Source organism: Triticum aestivum, chromosome 1B (genome assembly GCF_018294505.1).
Source record: "Triticum aestivum cultivar Chinese Spring chromosome 1B, IWGSC CS RefSeq v2.1, whole genome shotgun sequence".
Lineage (NCBI taxonomy): Eukaryota > Viridiplantae > Streptophyta > Magnoliopsida > Poales > Poaceae > Triticum > Triticum aestivum.
The window spans coordinates 70284911-70297222 of record NC_057795.1 but is presented as its reverse complement, the minus strand read 5'-3'; the positions used below and the strand labels follow the sequence as shown (position 1 = coordinate 70297222).

Here is a 12312-nt window from a genome sequence, read left to right as displayed (position 1 = left end):
AGGGGTCTCATGGAGGCTATCCTCTGGCCCTCCGCGAGGAGGGCAAGGCGGTCTGCCTCCATCGTCTCGGCATCAGCGTCCGCCGGGATGGGGCAGACAGATCGTGCAGCATAGCCTGCAGGGCATCGCAGGCGTCCTCGTCGGAGGTGGCGCCGTGGCTGATGACTAGAACTTCGGTGACGGTGCTGCCGCCACTTTCAGCCCGAGGGAGAGGGTCGTTGAAGATGATCACGTTTGTGGGGAACGCATCGAGCGATGCCGTGTCGGAGTCGACAAGCATCGGGTCGGTGGAGCCAACCGACTCCAAGTCCGCGGTAGGCTCGCCAGAAACGTGGAGCTGGTCGAGGAGGCTGACGAGGCGGCTCTCGGGGCAGCCTGTGCACGCGTCGGATGCGGGCTCATTAGAGATGCGAGCCTCGCCAAGAAGGTCGGCGAGGCAGCTCGCTGCGCAGGCGTCGTCGACGCTTTGTAGCGCGTCGGGGATAGCACCATCGGGCGTGTTGGGCTGGCTACGCTCGCGGGGGAGGAAAAGGGTTCCCGTCCAGAGCAGGTCTCCGGACGACGATGCACCTGGCCCCATGGTGGGCGCCAAATGTCGGGTGGTAGGTGTCACATATGCCAATGGATGGCTTATCATTGTGGGAGCTAGTAAGACATGCCGGTGCCTGGAAACGGGATAAGGCGAAGACATGCAGGCCGGCGGATCTTACCCAGGTTGGGGGCTCTCCTTGGAGATAATACCCCTACTCCTGCTTTGCGGGGTCTACGCATGATCACTAGATCGACAAGAAGCTACAAGAGGCTCCTTGAGCTATTCGGTGGGAGGAGGAAGAAGGGCAAGGCTAGCTATCTTCTCTCCCTGTGCTGGTGTCTAAAACTCTATGAGCTCAACCCTTTGCATGGGTGTCCCGGGGGGTTTATATAGGCCTACCCCCCGGGCGTACAATGGTAATCCGGCTGGTCATGGGTCTAGGCCGTTAGCGTCTACGTCCGCCGGCTTCTCCGCCGGCTACTAGGGCCCGCCGACTGGTGGGTCCCGCCAGCTGCCGGCCCATTGGTCGACAGGTCGGCCCCACCGCTTGGGGGGTCTTGTCGGGGGCTGGTTACTGTTGCCTCGCCTCTGATGACGGGGGCTTTGTCGAGGTAAGCATGGCTACAGTGTCGCCGCCTTGTGGGCTCTCACTGTAGCCTTACCTCGTCTTGTCTGCTTAATGATGCGCGCGCCCCGAGGAAGGGAGCAAGCCGGCCTGGCCTTAGGCCAGTTGGGGGAGGTCAGGCTGCCTTCGGATGTCTCTCTGACCAAAGGGGCCCGCTGCCTGCGGGCCGTACTGGCGACCCGTCGTGGATGGCGTCATAGTCTGCATGGCAATAGTGCCATGCCGTACAGGAGATGTCCGCCTTGTACGGCATACTATAGCCATGCGTGTTCCGGGATTCGGCGGTGGCAGGGGCCACTATAGCCACGCCCTGTGCCGTCACCGTTATGGGGGGTGGACTTTTAGGGCACGGCCCACGGCCGTCTGCCAAGGGCCGACTTATTGGAGTCGGTCCTTCAGGGGCCAGCTTCTTGTAGTCGGTCCTTCAAGGGTCGGCTTCTTGGAGTTGGCCCTGTCATGGCATCCTCCAAGGGCTCTTTATGGTCGGGCAGCCTTCCGCCAGCCGGCCTATGTGATAGCCGGCTGGAAGAAGGTGGCTCAGTGTCCTGGGTGCTTCAGGGCTCGGCTGGCCCGTTGTTTTTTCTGAGGGCCAAAGGGAGCCGGTTAGGCTACTCGTGGTCATTTACTACGACAGTAGTAGTACTTTGCTTCGAGGACTAATAAACTTTTGCAATAAGTATATGAGTTCTTTATGACTAATGTGAGTCCATGGATTATATGCACTCTCACCCTTCCATCATTGCTAGCCTCTTCGGTACTGTGCATTGCCCTTTCTCACCTCGAGAGTTGGTGAAAACTTCACTGGTGCATCCAAACCCCGTGATATGATACGCTCTACACACATAAGCATCCTTATATCTTCCTCCAAACAGCCACCATACCTACCTATTATGGCATTTCCATACCCATTCCGAGATATATTTCCATGCAACTTCCATCATCATCATATACATGACTTGAGCATTTATTGTCATATTGCTTTGCATGATCGTAAGATAGCTAGCATGATGTGTCATTGCTACGCTACATCATTGCACATCCCGGTACACCGCCGGAGGCATTCATATGAGTCATATCTTTGTTCTAGTATCGAGTTGTAATATTGAGTTGTAAGTAAATAAAAGTGTGATGATCATCATTATTAGAGCGTTGTCACAGTGAGGAAAGGATGATGGAGACTATGATTCCCCCACAAGTCGTGATGAGACTCTGGACTTTATGAAAAATAAAAGAGGCCAAAGAACCCCAAATAAAAAAAAGAGGCCAAAGAAGGCCACCAAAAAGAAATAAAAAAATAAAAACAAAAAAAATTAGAGAAAAAGAGAGAAGGGTCAATGTTACTATCCTTTTACCACACTTGTGCTTCAAATAGCACCATGTTCTTCATATAGAGAGTCTCTTGAGTTATCACTTTCATATACTATTGGGACTTTTTATTATAGAACTTGGCTTGTATATTCCGATGATGGGCTTCCTCGAATGCCCGAGGTCTTCATGAGCAAGCAAGTTGGATGCACACCCACTTAGTTTTAGTTTGAGCTTTCATACACTTATAACTCTAGTGCATCCGTTGCATGGCAATCCCTACTGCTCGCATTGACATCAATTAATGGGCATCTCCATAGCCCGTTGATTAGCCGCGTCGATGTGAGACTTTCTCCGTTTTTGTCTTCTCCACACAACCTCCACCATCATACTCTATTCCACCTATACTGCTATATCCATGGCTTGCACTCGTGTATGTGTGAGGGTTGAAAAGGCTGTAGCGCATTAAAAAGTATGAACAGATTACTTGGCTTGTCATCGGGTTGTGCATGATGGGAGCATTTTGTGTGACAAAAATGAAGCATAGCCAAACTATATGATTTTGCAGGGATAAGCTCTCTTTGGCTATGTTATTTGATAAGACATAATTGCTTGGTTGGCATGCTTGAAGTATTATTGTTTTTATGTCAAATGATAGACTATTGCTTTGTATCACTCGTATCTTAATATTCATGCCATGATTAGATTACATGATGAAGATTATGCTAGGTAGCATTCCACATCAAAAATTATCTTGTTTATCATTTACCAACTCGAGGACGAGCAGGTATTAAGCTTGGGGATGCTGATACGTCTCCGTCGTATATATAATTTTTTATTGTTCCATGCCAATATTATTCAACTTTCATATACTTTTGGCAACTTTTTATACTATTTTTGGGACTAACATATTGATCCAGTGCATAGTGCCAGTTCCTGTTTGGTGCATGTTTCTCATTAAAGGGTGATGCTAAGATATGGTTTAATTCCCTTAATCCTGGTTGTGTGCAAAGTCCCCAGGATATGTTTTATTACTTCTATGCTAAATATTTCCCTGCTCATAAGAAACAAGCTGCCTTGAGGGAAATATACAACTTCGTGCAAATTGAAGAAGAGAGTCTCCCACAAGCTTGGGGGAGGCTTCTCAAGTTACTTAATGCTTTGCCTGATCATCCTCTTAAGAAACCTGAAATACTTGATATCTTTTATAATGGACTAACTGATGCTTCTAGAGACTACCTGGATAGTTGTGTTTTCTTCTTTTTTCAGGGAAAGAACACCGGATCAAGATGAAATTCTATTGAATAATATGTTGACAAATGAAAATAATTGGGCACCTTCTGAGCCACCTTTTGAGCCACCTCCAGAGCCAATTACTGAGCCTATTCCTAAACCAACTCCGAAGAAGAGAGGTGTTCTATTTCTCAGTCGTGAAGATATGCAAGAGGCAAAGAAATCTATGAAAGAAAAAGGTATTAAAGCTGAAGATGTTAAGCATTTACCTCCTATTGAAGAAATACATGGTCTTAATTTACCGCCTGTTGAAGAAGTATATGATCTCAACTATTTATTTACTGAAGAACCTCCCGATATCCCGACACAGCTAGTAAAGGTAAATTCTCTCTATAGATATGATAAAGCTGAAGTTCCTCCTACTAAAATTGCTAGTCAGTGCTTGGATGAGTTTGATGACTTTATGTTTAAGCAAGATGACTTTAATGCTTATTTTGGTAGACAATTAAAACAAGATGCTTATATGATTAAATGCTTGGGTGATTATATGGCTGATATTAGAGGTGAACTTAAACTTGTTAGCAAACATGCTTCTATGGTTACCACTCAAGTAGAACAAGTACTTAAAGCACAAAAAGAAGTGCTTGATGAAATGAATAGTAAGAAAAATGACTTTGCAAACTTCTAGTGAACCTATTGCTGAACCACCTGAGAGTCAAAATGATATTTCCATGTCTGATGCTGAAACACAATCTGGTAATGAACATGAACCTAGTGAAAATGTTAATGATGATGTTCATGATGATGCTCAACCTAGCAATGATAATGATGTAGAAGTTGAACCTGTTGTTGGTCTTGATAACCCACAATCAAGGAATCAACGTTATGATAAAAGATACTTCGTTGCTAGGAAACATGGTAAAGAAAGGGAGCCATGGGTTCAGAAACCCATGCCTTTTCCTCCGAAACCACCCAAGAAAAAGGATGATGAGGATTTTGAGCGCTTTGCTGGAATGATTAGACCCATCTTTTGCGTATGCAATTAACTGATGGGCTCAAAACAAATCCTTATGCTAAGTATATGAAGGATATTATTACTAATAAGAGAAAGATACCATAAGCCAAAATTTCCACCATGCTTGCTAATTATACTTTTAAGGGTGGAATACCAAAGAAACTTGGAGATCCAGGAGTACCTACTATACCATGCTCCATTAAGAGAAATTATGTTAAAACTGCTTTATGTGATCTTGGAGCCGGTGTTAGTGTTATGCCTCTCTCTTTATATCATAGACTTGAATTGAATAAGTTGACACCTACTGAAATATCCTTGCAAATGGCTGATAAATCAACTGCTATACCTGTCGGTATTTGTGAGGATGTACACATTGTAGTTGCAAACATTTCTATTTTAACGGACTTTGTTATTCTTGATATTCCCGAGGATGATAGTATGTCTATTATTCTTGGAAGACCTTTCCTTAATATTGCAGGGGCTGTTATTGATTGCTACAAAGGTAATGTCACTTTTCATGTTAATGGTAACGAGCACACGGTACACTTTCCGAGGAAACAACCTCAAGTTTATAGTATCAACTCTATTGGAAAATTCCATCAATTATATTTGGAGGTTTTGAATTTCCTCTCCCTACTGTCAAGAAAAAGTATGATATTCTTATTGTTGGGGATTTTCATATCCCCGTTGAGGTAACTTAGTGCTATTCTAAATTTCTCCGGTACCATGTTAATCGGAATGAGTTTGTTAACAAGACTTGATCAACCTTGTTAGTGGATTCTTTTTGATGAACATGAGATGGATGAAACTAGAAGCACAACCTTCTGTACCCTCTTTATATTTCCTTTTTATTTAGTAGAAATAAAGTAAAATAGTATTTTTCTGTCTGTTTCCTGACTTATCCGTGCAATATAAAAATATCCCGAAAATAAAAGTCCTCAGAATGCCATGCCAATTTAATATGATTTTTTCGGGAATATTTGAGGATTTACTGTGCAAAAATTACCGCGGGGGGAGCTGCCACTTGGCCACGAGGGTGAAGGGCGCGCCCCCTGCCTCTTGGGCCCATGGTGGCCTTCCTCCACTGATTCCTGCACCCATCTTCTTCCTCTGTCTCACACAAACACGAAAAACCAACTCAAGCACGAGTTCCAGCCCTCGTTGCTGTGATTTTCGATCTCCTTGCTCAAAGCACCTCTCGCAAAACTTCTTGGGGAGATTGTTCCTTGGTATGTGACTCCTCCATTGGTCCAATTAGTTTTGTTCTAGTGCTTTATTCATTGCAAATTTGTGCTGCATATGTCACCTTGTTCTTGAGCTTCCATGTCAAATTTATATGGTTCCAAGTAGTTCCAATGCTTTATATAGGTTCTAGGCACTTGTAGGAGTTGTTGCTATCAATTTTATTGAAGTTGGTTCGCTTTTATTTGAAGTTACTAAAAATTTCAGATTGTTTCAGAAAATATTGAAGAGACTTTTGAGGGGCTCGTCGAGCCGAATCTCAAAGGAAAAATAAAAAGAAGAAGAGCAGAAGCCCAAATTTAATTTGCCTCGCACCGCGGAGGTCCGGTCGTCCGAACGGCCTTCCGATGACTTTTTGAGGAGAGCCGGGATTTATGAGGATTTCTATTTATTGATTGAGAACGCCGGCCTCACCGACTTCCTCCGCGACCAATGTCATCAGTATCTCTTACTCACAAATACTTTTGTGCAAAACTTCTACTTTTCCCTAAGAAATCACCTGCAACAGTAGAATTTCATTTATATGATGTTGTTAAAGAGATGACATTAGCTTAATTCTGCGAGGTTTGCAGAATACCCTTTGAGGGCACCGTAGATGAATCCCACCGTAACAAAGTAGAAGCTTTTATTAGCACTATCACTGTGGGAGAAACCAGGAAGGTTTCTGATGCAAGGATCACTAGCATACATTTTCCTGTTTTACTCTACTTTGCCTTATTTGCTAGTCGTTGCTTGATTGGACGTGGAAACAGTGGGAACCTTAGTATTCCTGATATTATTATTTTGTTCCATAGTTTATACCGCAATAACTCTGTTAGTATGGGTGGAATTGTTTCTAGACGGTTGAGTCTGAACCGTACTAAGGGCCCCATCTTTGGAGGCATTTATGCTTCACGCCTAGCTGAACATTTTGAAATACCTATTAGGCATGAGGAGAAAGAAGAAACAGCACTGCCCCGTGCTTATTTAGATTATAAGAGTATGATAGCGCATGATTTTCTTGTTAAGAGTCGCGAAGGGGAGATCAAATACAAATTATACTTTGATAAACATCACCCTGAGACTATTACTTTGCCTGCTCCTTCTTTGTTTAATTTATCTGCAGGACCTCACATTGTTTCGTGGACGGCTGTTCAAGCCTATCGGAATCCTGCACCAGTCCCGGAACCGGAGCCACAAGATGAGCCTCCACGACTATCTGTTTATTCTTGGGATCCAGAGGAGGTTGCCAGCCAGTGGCAGCCGGAGCCTTCTTCGTCACAGTATGACACTAGCTTCACCTACGGGTATCCTCGAGGCCATCCCTGGCAATAGACCAACTTAGGCCAAAAGCCTAAGCTTGGGGGAGTATGTATTTCCCACCGACATTTAGATACATTAACACTGAAAACTAATCGAGCCCTCTCAGGCCATTACCGTTTTTACCGTCGGATCTACAATTCTCAGCATTTCTAGCTGTTGGATGCAACTTCAATCCCGCCAAGAGCGCTACACGGGCTGGGCAGATGCTCCCTGAACAAAATTGGCAGCCGTCCAACACCCTCCTCTCGCGCATGGGCTGCTCCTGGGCTAAATATGTACGGGCCGCTATTCCCGAAACAAAATCAAAGCCATCTCATTTCTTTACGACGACCTCGTAGTCTCGTTTGATTCCCACTGTGGATCTCTCCTCTCTCGCCCACGACCTTTCCGCCGCCATCGATGTCCTTCCCTTTGGCTCGCAGATCCTCGTGCCTCAGTCCTCGGCCGCCCTCTCCTTTTCTTGTCTTCTCTCATGACGGCGACGAGCTCCACCTCAGGTCGGTTGCGGCACCACACCACGGGAGCCAGTACCTGATTTTTCCGACACAGCAGTTGTAGTCCTTGGGAGTGTTGCTGCCAGATCCAACTCGCCCGAGCACCCGGTCAGAGGTACGCCGCTGGACACGTTCCTTCATCTGCACCAAGTTTATTCTACATCTAACTTGTTTAGGCCCTGCTTGGATTCGGTGTAAGTTTATACACCCGAATTTAATTTACAGGTGTAAATTACCAGCCGCAGTGTATTTTCCGTCTGGAATAGAAATGAGGGCTGGAGGTCTGTATCGATTACGGAGGTATTTGGGAGGCAGCCGACAATCCAAGTGGGGCCTTATATGTAAATGGCAACAGAAGATGATCAATATCTTTCAAGAAATCTGAACCTGAAGTTGTCAAAGTTGAGTGCAATCTTATTCTCGTTTTCTTTTGTAGTTTAGGACTAAAACTAACTAGGAGGCAATTGAATGTGCTTACATTTTCAGAGCAGCCGTTGTCAGGTCTTATCATAGAGTCAATCGACAGTGAGCACTTGTGCGTGGGAAACCTTCAAGTTCTGTTGAGTTCATGTGATTTCTTACCGAACTCATCCCTGCAGAAACGCCCTGGACTAATTGCATAACTGTTTTTGTTTTAGAGGTGGCATCAGACAAGAGGTTGTTCGTCTTATCATAAAGTGCCACAAGAATTAAAGCCCAACAGAAACTGAACTTGTTTCCCATTTACCCTAATTGAAATTATACTGCAGCAGCTTCTCCGAGGTATACAAATAATTTCCTCTCGCATAAACCTTGCTTAATCTATCAATCTCAGGTTGTCAACGTGTTCAGCCATTCTATCTTAACTTCTATACATTTTTGACCCTTGGATGTACTCCCTCCATCCCATAATATAAGTCTTTTTAAAGATTCCAATATGGACTACATACGGAATAAAATGAATGAATGTATGCTCTAACATACATCTATATACATTCGTATCCAATCGTTATTGGAATATCTAAAAAGACTTATATTGAGAAATGGAGGGAGTACTTCGAATCATGTGTGGGCTTTGGTGCTGAACACCAAGTGCTATACAAGCTGGGCCGATGCTCACATAACAAAATCCGCAGTCGATTATTTAGGCGTATGGGTCAACTATTCCATGTATGCCACGCTGGCCTGGCGATTCTATGCCTTTTCCATTCGATACAGGCGAGAGGGTCACCGCATGAGCAGCGATTAGTTGCAGGAAATCAAGGTGGTAAATAACCGATGTTAAAAGATTTTAATGGCAACTGATCGACGTGTGCCACTTGCCGGCGATGGATAATTACAGGCACATCCATTGGTGCTCTTTATTTACTCCACACGTGTCCATATAGTCTCATCTGACCTATTGTTCCTTCTCATGCAGAGCTATCAGATCGACATGTGAAGGTACAAGATGGTGTCCATTCAACAAGGGGTGGTATTTCGATCCATGGTGCCACTGCACATTCAGCTCCATCTCCATCCGTCTTGGCTGGCGATCATCCCTTCTTCCTAGCCGCCAGCCTCTGTGATAATTTTAGGTTGTTGGATTGTGAAGCGAGATTCTAGCCATCAGCAGAGAGATGATTTATTTGGGATGAAAGGATCTCCCAGTCTTGCAAGTAAGCTATCCTAATTTGTCTGAGATGTGATCTCCCTATCATTCAAATAAGCTATCTTACTTTTGTCCTTCTATGTTTTGCCTATCTATCTTATCACTGTTGGGGCGATCTATGCCGGCTCTATGATTTGCTGAACATCTCCTATCTGTCTACGTATTCTTGGGTGGATTAATAATGTTGTAATGTTTAACTCATTTGAAACTTTATGCCCCTCCATATTTTAAGCACTGCCTACAAGGTTATTATGTTCATCTAAAATAAGCAAGCAATCTTATAATCTTCATTGTAGATTATAAGACTCCCTCGTGCCATTCTTAGTTGAATTGTACATCATCTGGTTTAGACCATAATCTTGATATAATAGAGCTGAGAGCATAAAAATCAATTAACCAACCAAAAACATAAACATATGCATACAGCCATCAATGTAAATGTGTACTATATGAGTTCTGCCAACTAGCAAATAGTAAGGAGATCAGGGTGTATGTTTGAAAAATTGATAATTATTTTTTTCAAAGTTATAATGGAAGACCACAAACCAACAAACATGTAAACATTAATATGAATATCCTTGCTATGTAATCCGCATTCTCTGGATACTCCTACTTGATTACGACATGAGCATAACTTAGGTTTGGCTTGGCACTTGTGAAACATTTTCTATATATCTTGACTTTCTCAAGTGTAAGAAATAATGTTTGATGCTACTTCTAGAGTTTGCACCTTTTGGAAATGTATCTCGACTGAACAAAATCTCAGTCCATGTAAAATTAGCAAAACTTTACTTCTATGTGGAAATTAGTATAATGATCATTGAGCGGTGGTATATGCATACATCTTATAATGAAATGTACGCTTGGAATTAAGATTCGGCAATTGTGGACTTGTCATGAAGTAGTGTACTACGCGAAACCATAGTTTTCCATCCAGCTGCTTGGCTTTAGTTCATCCTTACATTGATGTTTGTTCCCATTTCCTGCAAAATCATGTTTCAGATTACTGTCAATCTGCCATTCCTCCAATCAGTGAAGGCCAGCTGCTGCTCCTGATCATGGTTTAACTTTCATATGTGTTTTGAACTATATTCATACTCCATGTGCTTTGGAGTATATTCATAGTTCAGTAGGCAGTAGCGAGTATAAATCAACTCGATGTACAGATGGACATATACAATTATAAAAAAAATAGACCTCCCAGCTCAATATTTTTCTCTTTTGTGTTATTACTTACTACTGGTTGGAGTGCCTTGTATTTCGTAAGGAAAGGGAAAACTTCTATGAAGTAACTTGATTTAGTCCATTTTATATCTCTATAGTTTTATGCTTGCTTTCATTTCCATTTATTTACAAGCTTACTGATTATTGTATCATTGAAAAGTATGGGCAAGGCAACATGGTCCATCATGGTGGAAGCCCTGCCATTCTCTCGACGACATACTGATGTTATGCAAGTTTCCAATTTGAGAAACACCTTATTCTATTTTTTTTAATTGGAGGTAATGGAAGAAATTATGCCATATATGCAATATTTAATTGTCATGACCTTGATGTATGAAGTGCGAACTTGCTTACAATCCGAGTGTTATCCATCCAACTGTAGGGTGAGAGTCAACAAAATTTTGGGGTCTTGACTTACAAAGACTGTTTCTTCTGTATATATCCTTGTTCTATTGATACACATAATATTGGCTGATCAAAATAATTGTCAAGTATGAATGGTATTGTTGTCTGCAGAGCAGTGGTGTTATGCTGTTACGACTCTGCACTCCTTTACTATCAACGACTAGAATTTGCCCTTCTGTTAATCTCTAATACATATATCATCTTTACAAACTTATCCCGCATGTTTTGATCCTCTATACTTACAAATGTTCCTATCATTCTACTGGAAAAATATACGGGCGCGGCAACGCGCGCCATCATGGTCTATTAACATTTATGTTCACACATACTCATTGCTAGATGTCGGTGTTCATACTCTTTCACCGTAATATCCATGCTAGTTTATTTTTCTTTTTCCTGCTTTCTTCTTGTGTGTTGAATAAACCTTAAGAAAACCAAAAAAAATAGTAGTAATTTATTTCTTTGCTATAGTAATTAAAAAAAGGAAAAACTCAAAAATATTTCCCGTTCTTCTTTTGCTTGTTGGGAGCTTTCCCGTGTAAATAGTTTTTATTTCTTTTCCTTTCTTTGGGGGTCGAGAAGACCATATTGAAAATGCCTAGTGGCTCATGTATGCATGAATGATTATTTAACTTAGAGCCCATATTACTTGTCTTATCTCTTGACTTGAATGCTTGCAGATTCCAGCTTAGTCCAATGCACGTGCACTCTCATTATTATTCATGTCGTTCGGTCGTGCAAGTGAAAGGCAATAATGATGATATATGATGGACTTATTGGGATGAGAAAAGCTGGTATGAACTCGACCTCTCTTGTTTTTGTAAATATGATGATTCATCGTTCCTGAGTTAGCTATTATGAAGTAAGCATATTTTCAATGACATTTAGTGATTATAGTTGCTTGTGCCATGCTTGATTAGCTATGAGTTATAATGGTTTACCTTGCGTGCCAACATGCTATTAGAATGACCATGATGTGGTATGATGGGATGGTATCTTCCTTTAAATGAATTGAGTGACTAGACTTGGCACATGTTCACGCATGTAGTTGAATCAAATCAACATAGCCTTCATGATATTTATGTTCATGGTAGATTATATCCTACTGATGCTTGTATTCGGTATAAATTAATTTTGATGCATGTTTACAACTATTGTCGCTCTCCCAGCTGGTCGCTTCCCATCTTTTGCTAGCCTTCACCTGTACTAAGCGGGAATACTGCTTGTGCATCCAAACTCCTTAAAATCCAAAGTTGTTCCATATGAGTCCACTATACCTTCCTATATGCGGTATCTACCTGCCGT

General features: G+C 42.6%; 1 long non-coding RNA gene across 1 annotated transcript; it reads left to right on the top strand.

The window, feature by feature from the left end:
• Positions 1-7599: 7599 nt before the first annotated feature.
• On the top strand, positions 7600-11278 carry LOC123087063 (uncharacterized). The gene is made up of 3 exons (XR_006441221.1): positions 7600-8510; positions 9148-9385; positions 10381-11278. It is a non-coding gene; the product is annotated as an uncharacterized lncRNA (long non-coding RNA).
• Positions 11279-12312: the final 1034 nt, after the last annotated feature.